Source organism: Eumetopias jubatus, unplaced genomic scaffold, assembly GCF_037043125.1.
Source record: "Eumetopias jubatus isolate StellerSeaLion01/CBP00866 unplaced genomic scaffold, mEumJub1_p1.0 scaffold_7, whole genome shotgun sequence".
NCBI classification, from domain to species: Eukaryota; Metazoa; Chordata; class Mammalia; order Carnivora; family Otariidae; genus Eumetopias; species Eumetopias jubatus.
This window is the reverse complement of record NW_028274813.1, coordinates 96,054,120-96,066,688: the sequence shown is the minus strand read 5'-3', so window position 1 is coordinate 96,066,688 and position 12,569 is coordinate 96,054,120.

Genomic DNA, 12,569 nt, shown 5'->3' with positions numbered 1-12,569 from the left:
GATGCTGAAGTCAAGGAAATAGCAACACAAATACCTTTTTTTTTTTTGTTTCTTTACCATGAGCTAACCAAATATATATATACATACATACATACATACATACATACATACATACATATTATTATCATTATCATCATCATTATTATTATTTTCAGGGGTAGAATTTAGTGATTCATCAGTTGCATATAACACCCAGTGCTCATTACATCAAGTGCCCTCATTAATGTCCATTACCCAATTATCCCTTTCCCTCACCCACTTCCCCTCCCGCAATCCTGTTTCCTAGAGTTTATGGTTTGCCTCCCTCTCAATTTTCATTTTATTTTATTTTATTTTATTTTTCCTTCCCTTCCCCTATATTTGTTTGTTTTATTTCTTAAATTCCACATATGAGTGAAATCATATGGTATTGTCTTCCTCTGACTGACTTATTTCACTTAGATAATACCTTCTAGTTCCATCCATGTTGTTAGCAACACAAATATCTTTTATTGAATTCTTAAATCATTTCTATTGCTGCAATGTAGATCCTCCCACCCCCCAAAAAAAACCCTTTAGTAATATTTTCTATTCACTCAAAATATCTTGATGGGAGGGTGTACTGGGTGGAAATTAAGGATAAGAGCAAACTAAGGCAGAGAGCATGGTTGGGCTGGCTGGGAGTGAATAATGAGAGGACCCATGGATCTCAATATTCACTCAGCAGAGGCAGAGAGGCAGAGGCAACCATTAGAGAATGTCACCCCCCACCCTCCAAAATGGGCAGAAATCCTGAGAATGCCACTGCATTTTTCTACAATCCATAACATGGAGATTTAAATCCATCTTTATCTAGATATTAAGAAATAGGTCAATGCCAACTGATATCTGGATTACATATACTTTAAAAACTACTATAAATTTTCATTGGGATGTTAGTGAATCAGAACTTCAGATGTGAAGATGAAAGCTGAAATTCCAGTGTTCAACATGAAGGGGAAGTGAATGTTTGAAGTTTAGCAGTAAGTGGCTCTTCCTTTAAAAGATGGGAATAAAACTCTTTGGTCAAGAATTATCTTATCTGTCTGTATCTCAGGAGGATCTTTCACAGAAGTGGGTCTTTGCTACCAGGATTCTGGGAGTAGGGGGGATTCTATGCTATTATTTCTTTTCATAGCTCTGAGTACACATTTGAACCTTTGAATGTCCCACTCAATTTCTCTGTTTTTGAAGCTGTGGAAAACCCCAACTATCAATAGAGGGAAAATATACGTAAGACTGAGCAGGGAGATGACTGAATCATTACAGTGCTTTTTAATTTGAATACTGACTAGCCAAGAACAGTGAGTGTTCAAAAACCTTCCAGTCCTGTTAGGAGACTTCTGATTTCTGATAAGATGATTCACTCAGCCCAGGTTGCTTTCTCCTTCTCCCTGCCAATGCTAAATCGCTGCAGATATCAGAGGGAAGTCAGCGGGACTGGCAGACTAATGAAAAAAACATAAGCAAACAAATTCAGAAACACTGAGCAAAGAGCGTGTCTGGGTTTCAAGGTGTGGGAAATGTCAACCCTACTCCCCAAAAGTCCTAGACAAAGTTGACTTTATGGGAGAGTTTTACCAAATTTTCAGTGAAAGAAAATTACTGTTTTATATAAGTTTTATAAATAAAGAGAAAAACTTCCAAACTCATTTTTTTAGTCTAGTATGACCTTAAACCAGATAAAGACAGCATAAGGAAAGATAATTAAAGGTCCACTTTACTTATGACTTGCATGTGAAAATCCCAAATAACATATACAACAGTATATTACAAATATCAGATCAAGTAATAATGGTTAACTTCAGAAATTCTATCAGTGTACTTCACTATATTAATTGACTAAACAAGACTTTTTTCATGGTTATCTTGATAAATGCAGAACAAACTTTTGATAAATTTCAACATCTATTAATGATTATATAAAACTTCTGCATGCTCTGTTCCTGCCAGTTGAGTTATATGCTTCCCATGAGTCTGTTGTGTTTGTTCCCAAAGCTCTTAATACCAGTTGTACTTGCTATTGTAATTATGTAATTTAGTTAAATATTATGTAAACCAAAGAATTATATGTGTGAAAAGAGAATTATTTCTCTGAAAGTTCAATTGTAAGTTTTGGAAAGACTTGCTAAAGGAAAGTTGCTAATAAATATTGCTATCAGACAGTTTTAATTCCTATCATATTAAAAGTGCAGGCCTTGGTCCTACATCAAAAGACTGGTGAATGAACATGGATTTGTATGTTTCAAGTTAAAACAAAAATTCATTCAATGAGTACATCACTTTGTATGCTTCCTTTTTACTGACTTACTTTGTTCATTTACCAATTGGTCCCAGTTACTTCAGATAAGAGGGTTCCTATTGCATTATTTTGAAAAACAGTACTGATACTGAATTCCCAATATCACCTCTTCCATTCTTTTCAGCCTCTCATTTGATTATGAAGAGGACTTGTAAGTGAATTACTATGCTTTCATCCTACCTACCCAGCTGTGTCACCGCATGAGTAGAAAAGATGTGTTGGACTGCCTATGTTAGGATTCTCTCCCCCCCAAATAATTAAATCTACAAGAGGCCATAGATTTAGGGATTCTAAACTCTCCTGTTTCTTTTTTTTTTTTCATTTCTGAAACTCTTTTCTCATCCTCTCTCAACCATGTATTCCCGAGTATGAATAAATATGATATATTAAACCTCTCTCTGTTCCCCTCTGCCCTAGATCTCAGCCACTGGAAATATTTTTTTGTTGTTGTGGGAATGCACTGGCATACAATTCTAGTTTGTCTTTCTTAGAGTTGTACAAATTGAAATAGCATTCTAGAACCCAGATTTCTGGAGAAATAACAATAATGTTGCAACTTTTTAAAATTTGTTTGCTATGGTATAAGAGAATTTTGGAGGAAAAGATCACAGAAAGGTGCTAAATATGATTCATTTATGGGCACATACATATATTGAACTTCTAATGCCCATCACTTTCTTGCTTATGTGAAAACTGTATATTTTTCTTTTAACAGTATAAAGAAAATCAGAAATCAATGTAAAACAGGAAATGGTTAAGGTGCAGAGTTTCTTGTAGGGATTTTCGTGTTTCCTTTTATGAGAAATATGTTAAGAAATTACCAAGAATATATATTTTATATACTTTATTTTCATTCAGGGTTATTGAGGTATAATATGCATACAACAAATGTCACTATGTCATTGTGACAACAACAAATGTCACTATGTTTAAATGTACAGTTTAATGAGTCTTAGTAAATTTGTTGTCATATAAAAACCACCACTGTTAAGTTATAGTATATTTCCACTACATCAAAAAGTTTCTTTTGCCCCTTTGCAGTCTTTCCTGCTTCCCAGTCCCTGTAACCATGGATCTGATTTCTATCCCTATAGTTTTGCCTTTTCTAGAATGTCATGTAAATGAAATAATAAAAAATATATCTTTTTTTTTGGTTGGGTTTTATTCTTTAGCATAATGCTTTGGATATTTATCCAAGTTGTTGCATATATTAGTACATACATTCTTTTTATTGCTGAGTGGTATACCATTGTATGATGTACCTCAACTTGTTTATCCATTTACTTGTTTTTTTTAATAAGTTTTTATTTTAATTCCAGCTAGTTAACATACAGTGTTATATTAGTTTCAGGTGTACGATATAGTAATTCAACAGTTTCATACATCACCCTGGGTTTATCAGAAGTGCACTCCTTAATTTCTATCACCCATTTACCCATCCCCCATGCCCCTCCCCTCTGGTAACCATCAGATTGTTCTCTATAATTAAAAGTCCATTTCTTGTTTGACCCTCTCTCATCTTTTTCCTTTGCTTGTTTGTTTTGTTTTTTAAATTCCACATATGAGTGAAATCATACAGTATTTTTCTTTCTCTGTCTGACTTATTTTGTGTAGCATTATACTCTGTAGCTCTATGCACGTCATTGCAAAGGCAGGATTTCATGGGCTTCTTTCATATCTTGCCTATTGTAAATAATGCTGCAGTAAACATAGGTGTGCATGTATCCCTTTGAATTAGTGTTTTTGTATTCTTTAGGTAAGAATATGATCCAGTGATGCTGGATCATAGGGTAGTTCTACTTTTCACTTTTTGAGGAACCTCCATACTGTTTTCCACAGTGGCTGTACCAGTTTGCATTCCCACCAACAGTGCAAGAGGGTTTCCCTCTTTCCACATCCTCACTGACACCTGTTATTTCTTGTGTTTTTGATTTTCGCCATTCTGACAGGTGCAAGGTGATGTCTCATTGTAGTTTTGATTTGCATTTCCATGATGATGAGTGATATTGAGCATATTTTCAGGTGCCTGTTGGCCATCTATATTTCTTCTTTGGAGAAAAATCTATTCATGTCTTCTGCCCATTTTTAAAGTGGATCATTTGTTTTTTGGGTGTTGAGTTTTGTAAGTTCTTTATATATTTTGGATACTAACCTTTTATTGGTTACGTCATTTGCAAATGTCTTCTCCTACTCCATAGGTTGCCTTTTAGTTTGGCTGATTGTTTCCTTTGCTGTGCAGAAGATTTTATTTTGATGTAGTCCTAAGAGTTTATTTTTGCTTTTGTTTCCCTAGCCTCAGGAAACATATCTAGAAAAAAGTTGCTATAGCTAATGTCAAAGAAGTTACTGCTTATATTCTCTTCTAGGATTTTTGTGGTTTCAGGTCTCACATTTAGATCTTTAATGCATTTTGAATTTGTTTTTGTGTGTGGTGTAAGAAAGTGGTCCATTTTGATTCTTCTGCAGGTTGCTGTCCATTGTTCCCAACACCATTTGTTGAAGAAACTGTCTTTTTTTCATTGGATATTCTTTCCTACTTCATTGAAGATTAGTTGACCATATAATTGTGGGTTTATTTTTGGATTTTCTGTTCTGTTCTATTGATCTATGTGTCTATTTTTTAAAAGTTTTTATTTATTTGAGAGAGAGAGAGAGAGAGAGAGGGAGAGAGAGAGAGGGAGCCAAGGGGGGGGGAGGGGCAAAGGGGGAGGGATAGGAAAATTCCCTGCTGAGCAGGGAGCCCAATATAAGGCTCAATGCCAGGACCCCAGCATCATGACCTGAGCTGAAGGCAGCTGCTTAACTGACTTAACCACCTAGGTGCCCCTCTATGTGTCTATTTTTGTGGCAGCAACATACTGTTTCGATGACTACAGCTTTGTAATATAACTTAAGTCCGGAATTGTGATGCCTCCAGTTTTGCTTTTCTTTTTCAAGGTTACTTGGGCTATCTGGGGTCTTTTGTGGTTTCATACAAATTTTAGAATTGTTTGCTCTAGTTCTGTGAAAATGCTCTTGGTATTTTGATAAGAATTACATTAAAAGGGTAGATTGCTTTGCGTAGTATAGACATTTTAACAATATTTGTTCCAGTCCATGAGTATGGACTATTCTTTGTGTTGACTTGAATTTCTTTCATCAGTTTTTTATAGTTTTCAGATTACAGGTCGTTCCTTTCTTTGGTTAGATTTATTCCCAGGTATCTTATTATTTTGGGTGCAGTTGCAAATGGGATTGTTTATTTATTATTTTGGGTCTAGTTGCAAATGGGATTGTTTTATACATTTCTCTTTCTATTACTTCATTGTTGTAGAAAAATTAACAGATTTTTGTGCATGGGTTTTGTATTCTCCTTATCAAATTCATTGATCAGTTCTAGTAGTTTTTTGGTAGAGTCTTTAGGATTTTCTGTATAGAGTATCATGTCATCTGCAAATAATGAAACTTTTACTTTTTCCTTACCAATTTGGATGCTTTTATTCCTTTTTCTTGTCTGATTGCTGTGGCTTGGACTTCCAGGACTATGTTCAATAAAAATTGTGAGTTTACATTCTTATCTTGTTCCTGATCTTAGGGGAAAAACTCTGTGTTTCCCCATTGAGTATGATATTTACTGTGGGTTTTTCACATAAGGGCTTTAATATGTTGAAGTATGTTCCCTCTAAACCTACCTTGGTTTTTTTTTTTTTTAAAGAGTTTTTTTATTTATTTATTCATGAGAGACAGAGGGGGAGAGAGAGAGAGAGAGAGAGAGAGAAGCAGAGGGAGAAGCAGGCTCCCAAGGAGCAGGGAGCCCAATGTGGGACTCGATCCCAGGACCCTGGGATCATGACCTGAGCCGAAGGCAGACACTTAACCATCTGAGCCACCCAGGCGCCCTAAACCTTGTTGAGGGTTTTTATTGAGAATGAATGTTGTACTTTTTAAAATATATTGTTGAATTCAGTTTGCTAGTATTTTATTGGGAATTTTTACATCTATGTTCATCAGAGTTGTTGATCTATAGTTCTCTTTTTTAGTGGTGTCTTTATCTGGTTTTGGTATCAGGGTAGTGCTGGCCTCATCGTGAATTTGGAAGTTTTCCTTTATTTTATATTTTTTTGAATAGTTTAGGAAGAATAGGTATTGGGGCGCATGGGTGGCTCAGTCGTTAAGTGTCTGCCTTCAGCTCAGGTCATGATCTCAGAGTTCTGGGACCAAGCCCCGCATCAGGCTCCCTGCTCTGCGGGAAGCCTGCTTCTCCCTCTCCTACTCCCCTTGCTTATGTTCCCTCTCTTGCTGTCTCTCTCTCTCTCTATCAAAATAAATAAATAAATAAATAAATAAATAAATAAATAAATAAATAAATAAATAAATAAATAAAATCTTAAAAAGAATGGATATTAACTCTTCCTTAAATGTTTGATAGAATTCATCTGTGAAGCCATCTGGTCCTGGACTTTTGTTTGTTAGGAGTTTTTTGATTACTGACAATTTCTTTACTGGTTATCAGTCTGTTCAAATTTTCTATTTCCTTCTGTTTTAGCTTTGGGCATCTATATGTTGCTAGGAATTTATCCATTTCTTGTAAATTGTCCAATTAGTTGGCATATAATTTTTCATAACAGTCTCTTATGATTGTATTTCTGTGGTGTTCGTTGTTATTTCTCCTCTCTCACTTGTGATTTTTTTATTTTTATTTATTTATTTTATTTTATTATGTTATGTTAATCACCATACATAACATCATTAGTTTTTGATGTAGTGTTCCATGATTCATTGTTTGCATATAACACCCAGTGCTCCATTCAGTACGTGCCCTCTAATACCCATCACCAGGCTAACCCATCCCCCCACCCCCCCAGAACCCTCAGTTTGTTTCTCAGAGTCCATAGTCTCTCATGGTTCATCTCCCCCTCCGATTCTCCCTTCCATTTTTCCCTTCCTGTTATCTTCTTCTTCTTTTTTTTACATATAATGTATTATTTGTTTCAGAGGTACAGGTCTGTGATTCAACAGTCTTACACAGTGCTCACCATAGCACGTACCCTCCCCAATGTCTATCATCCAGCCACTCCATCCCTCCCACCCCCACCACTCAAGCAATCCTCTGTTTGTTTACTGAGATTAAGAATTCCTCATATCAGTGAGGTCATATGATACATGTCTTTCTCTGATTGACTTATTTCACTCATCATAATACCCTCCAGTTCCATCTATGTCATTGCAAATGGCAAGATTTCATTCCTTTTGATGGCTGCATAATATTCCATTGTTTATATATATAACCCATCTTCTTTATCCATTCATCTGTCAATGGACGTCTTGGCTCTTTCCATAGTTTGGCTATTGTGGACATTGCTGCTATAAACATTGGGGTGCACGTACCCCTTTGCATCCCTACATTTGTATCTTTGGGGTAAATACCCAGTAGTGCAATTGCTGGGTCGTAGGGTAGCTCTATTTTCAACTTTTTGAGGAACCTTCATACTGTTTTCCAGAGTGGTTGCACCAGCTTGCATTCCCATCAACAGTGTAGGAGGGTTCCCCCTTCTCCGCATCCCCGCCAACATCTGTCGTTTCCTGACTTGTTAATTTTAGCCATTCTGACTGGTGTCAGGTGGTATCTCATCGAGGTTTTGATTTGGATTTCCCTGATGCTGAGCGATGTTGAGCACTTTTTCATGTGTCTGTTGGCCATTTGGATGTCTTCTTTGGAAAAATGTCTGTTCATGTCTTCTGCCCATTTCTTTGGGTCTAGAATGAGTCTCTTGCAGACAGCATATCGATGGGTCTTGTTTTTTAATCCAATCTAATAGCCTGTGTCTTTTGATTGGGGCATTTAGCCCATTTACATTCAGGGTAACTATTGAAAGATATGAATTTAGTACCATTGTATTGCCTATAAGGTTACCGTTACTGTATAGTGTCTGTGTTCCTTTCTGGTCTATGTTACTTTTAGGCTCTCTCTTTGCTTAGAGGACCCCTTTCAATATTTCTTGTAGGGCTGGTTTTGTGTTTGCAAATTCCTTTAGTTTTTGTTTGTCCTGGAAGCTTTTTATCTCTCCTATTTTCAATGACAGCCTAGCTGGATATAGTATTCTTGGCTGCATATTTTTCTCGTTTAGTGCTCTGAATATATCATGCGGGTCCTTTCTGGCCTGCCAGGTCTCTGTGGATAGGTCTGTTACCAATCTAATGTTTCTACCATTGTAGGTTACAGATCTCTCCTCCCGAGCTGCTGTCGGGATTTTCTCTTTGTCTCTGAGACTCGTAATATTAGATGTCGAGGTGTTGTCCTATTTTTATTGATTTTGAGAGGGGTTCTTTGTGCCTCCTGGATTTTGATGCCTGTTTCCTTCCCCAAATTAGGGAAGTTCTCTGCTATAATTTGCTCCAGTATAACTTCTGTCCCCCCCTCTCTCTCTTCTTCTTCTTCTGGGATCCCAATTATTCTAATATTGTTTCATCTTATGGTATCGCTTATCTCTTGAATTCTGCTCTCATGACCCAGTAGTTGTTTATCTCTCTTTTTCTCAGCTTCTTTATTTTCCATCATTTGGTCTTCTATATCACTAATTCTCTCTTCTGCCTCATTTATCCTAGCAGTTAGAGCCTTCATTTTTGATTGCACCTCATTAATACCGTCTTTGATTTTGACTTGGTTAGATTTTAGTTCTTTTATTTCTCCAGAAACGGTTTCTCTAATATCTTCCATGCTTTTTTTAAGCCCAGCTAGTATCTTTAAAATTGTCAGTCTGAACTCTAGTCCTGACATCTTACTAATATCTGTATTGATTAGGTCCCTAGCAGTCGATATTGCCTCTAGTTCTTTTTCTTGAGGTGATTTTTTCCATCTTGTCATTTTGTCCAGCAGAGAATAGATGAATGAGAGGACAAAATGCTAACAGGGTAACAACTGTTATATACACTATATATATATACAACTGATATATACACTAAATATACACTAAATATACAAAACAAAAATATACACTAAACAAATCAGAAGAGACCTGAAACCGGGAGAAAAGAAAGGGAAAGAAAGAAAAAAGAAAAAAAAAAGAAAAAGAAAAAGATAAAAACAAACAAACAGAAAAACCAGAATAGGATCAAATATGATAAGGCTGGTGCATAGATCAGTGCCACACACTAGATTTTGGGTGCATTTTGGTCTGTTAGAAGATAGTGCCTCCCAACATTTTAAAGAAAAATAGCTTATATATGTACAAAAATAAGGGTAAATATGATGAAGAGATGGGATATGACTGTAAAGATGAAAATTATAAAAGATTTTATAAAAGGAATTGATAAGAAGTTGTTTGAAAAAAGAAAGAAGAGGATTTAAAAAAAGAAAAAAGAAAGGGCGAGAGAATGTGATCAGGCAGGAGACTAGAACAAAGCCATACACTAGAGATTTAGGGTATATTTTGATCTGTTAGAAGAAACTGTATCCAAAAATTTTAAAGAGAGAACAACTTACATCTATATATACCAAAAATAAGGTTAACTACTATGAAGGGATAGAATATGACTCTAAAAATGAAAAATAAAAAAGATTTTTTTAAAAAGGGATTGATAAGATGTTGGTTGAAAAAGGGAAAAAGAAAACTTCAAAAAAAAAGAAAAAGAAAATTAAAAAAATTAACTTTGAAAGACTAAAGAATCAGGGGGACAAAAGCCATGAATTCTATGTGCTGTATTCCCTGAGCACTGGAGTTCTGTGGTTCTCATTGATCAGTAAACTTGGTCTTGGCTGGCTGATCTTGCTATCTTCTGGGGGAGGGGCCTGTTGCTGTGGTTCCCAAATGTCTTTGCCGGAGGCGGAATTGCCCCGCCCTTTGCAGTCCGGGCTAATTAATCTGTATGGGTTTGCTCTCAGGAGCTTTTGCCTGCAAGCTTTCCGTACAGGTTTGGAGGATGAGAGAGAAAATGGCAGCCTCCCAATCTCTGCCCCGGAGGAGCCGAGAACTTGGGGCCCTGATCCTCAGTGCGCCACCAGAGAAAAGCAGTCAGTCACTCCCGTCTCCCTGGTCTCCGGCCGCACTCCGTGCTCCCCCGGCCTTTAACCAAGGGTTTCTATCTCTGGCACCCGACCCAGTTTGGAGTATCCAAACCCAGCAGATCCCTGCGGTGCGCTTCCGCGCTTCTCCTCCCGGGGGAGGAAGGGGAGTCTCCCCGGCTCTGCCGCTTATTGGGTCCCTGCTGGAGGAGCAGTGGCCTGACTGTGCCGCAGATCACGGTTTATGGCAACCCCGAGCTGAGAGCCCACTCCTTGGCTCTGTCTCTGCAGCCGGCTTCCCTGCTCCGATACCTGGGAGCTCAGCCGTACTCAGGCACCCCTGGTCTTTCTGTGACCCTGAGGGTCCTGAGCCCACACTGTCACAGAGAGGCTTCTACCCCCCACTTAGCCACTGGCGTGACATCCCTCAGCAGAGCCGACTTTTATTTTTTTTAAGATTTTCTTTGACAGAGACAGTGAGAGAGGGAACACAAGTAGGGGGAATGGGAGAGAGAGAAGCAGGCCTCCAGCTGAGCAGGGAGCCTGATGCAGAGCTCGATCCCAGGACCCTGGGATCATGACCTGAGCCGAAGGCAAACACTTAACAACTGAGCCACCCAGGCGCCCCAGCAAAGCCAACTTCTAAAACTTCCAATTTTGTGCTCTGCTGCTCTATCACTTGCCAGTAGTGGCTGATGGAGGCCCCCTCCCCCGCCATCAATCTTCCCCAATATCACCTTGGATTCACATCACCGCATATCCTACCTTCCAGAAAGTGGTCGCTTTTCTGTTCAGAGAATTGCTGCTATTCTTTTCTTTGATCTCCTGTTGAATTCGTAGGTGTTCAGAATGGTTTGATCCTGGGAGGGGGGTGGGGGGATGGGTTAGCCTGGTGATGGGTGTTAAAGAGGGCACGTTCTGCATAGAACATTGGGTGTTATGCACAAACAGTGAATCATGGAACACTACATCAAAAACTAATGATGTTATGTATGGTGATTAACATAACAATAAAAAGAAAAAAAAAGAATGGTTTGATCCCTATCTAGTTGAATTCCTGGGACCAGAGGAAATTTAGGTCTCCTACTCCTCCACCATCTTCCCCTCACTCGTGATTTTATTTGAGTCTTTTTTCCTTTTTTCTTGATTAGTCCAGCCAGAGGTTTATTAATTTTATTGATTTTTTTCAAATAACCAGCTCCCAGTTTCATTGATCTGTTCTATTTTTTAGTTTTATATCATTTATTTCTGTTCTAATCTTTATTATTTCTTCCATTCTGCTGGTTTTAGGTTTTGTTTGCTGTTCTTTTTTCTAGCTCCTTTAGGTACAAGGTTAGGTTGTTTATTTGAGATTTTTCTTGCTTTTTGGACGTAGGGCTTGTGTTGCAATAAACTTCCTTCTTAGAACTGCTTTCTGCTGCATCCCAGAAGTTTTGGACCATTGTGTCTTCATTATCCATTTACTTGATGAAAATCTGAATTATTTCCAGTTTTTGACTCTTGTGAAATAAAGCTGCTATGAACATTCACATGTTTAGAATCCTTTAGAAATATGTTTTCAATTTTCTTGGCTTAATACCTAGGAATAAAATTGATGAACAATGTGATAAATATATATAAGTTTAACAAACTACGAAAATATTTTCCAACGTAGCTGTACTATTCTGTATTCTTATCAGCAATATATGAGAATTTTAAATTTTAGCAAAAATGGTAGATATGTTCATGAGTGATATTTGAAGTTATTCTTTCTTATTATTTCTTTGTCTGGTTTTCGTATAAAGTTAATGCTGGCCTCACCAAATGACTTGTGGAGGGGTTCCTCCTCATATTTTCTTCAAGAGTTTACTTTTTTAACTGTTTGATAGAATTCACCAGTGAAACCATCTGAGCTTGGCTTTTTTTTTGTCCAGAAAAATTTTAAACTATGGGTTAAATTTCACTGAGGGATATAGGGCTATTCAAATCATGTATTTCTTCTTGAGTGAGCTTTGGTAGTTTATTTATCTCAAGAAATTTTTTCTACGTCATCTAAATTGGTGGATTTTTGGCATAAAGTTGTTCATTTACATTTCCTTATTATCCTTAATGTCCATAGAATCTATAGTGATATCGCTTCTTTCATTCCTGATATTTGTAATTTGTGTTTTTCTTCTTGGTCTGGTTTTTTAATTTATCGATCTTTTCAAAGAAACAGCTTTTTGTTTCACCAATTTTTCTCTAGTATGAGAGCTAAAATAAGAAGTAGGGGAGTGCTTTGTTCAACCT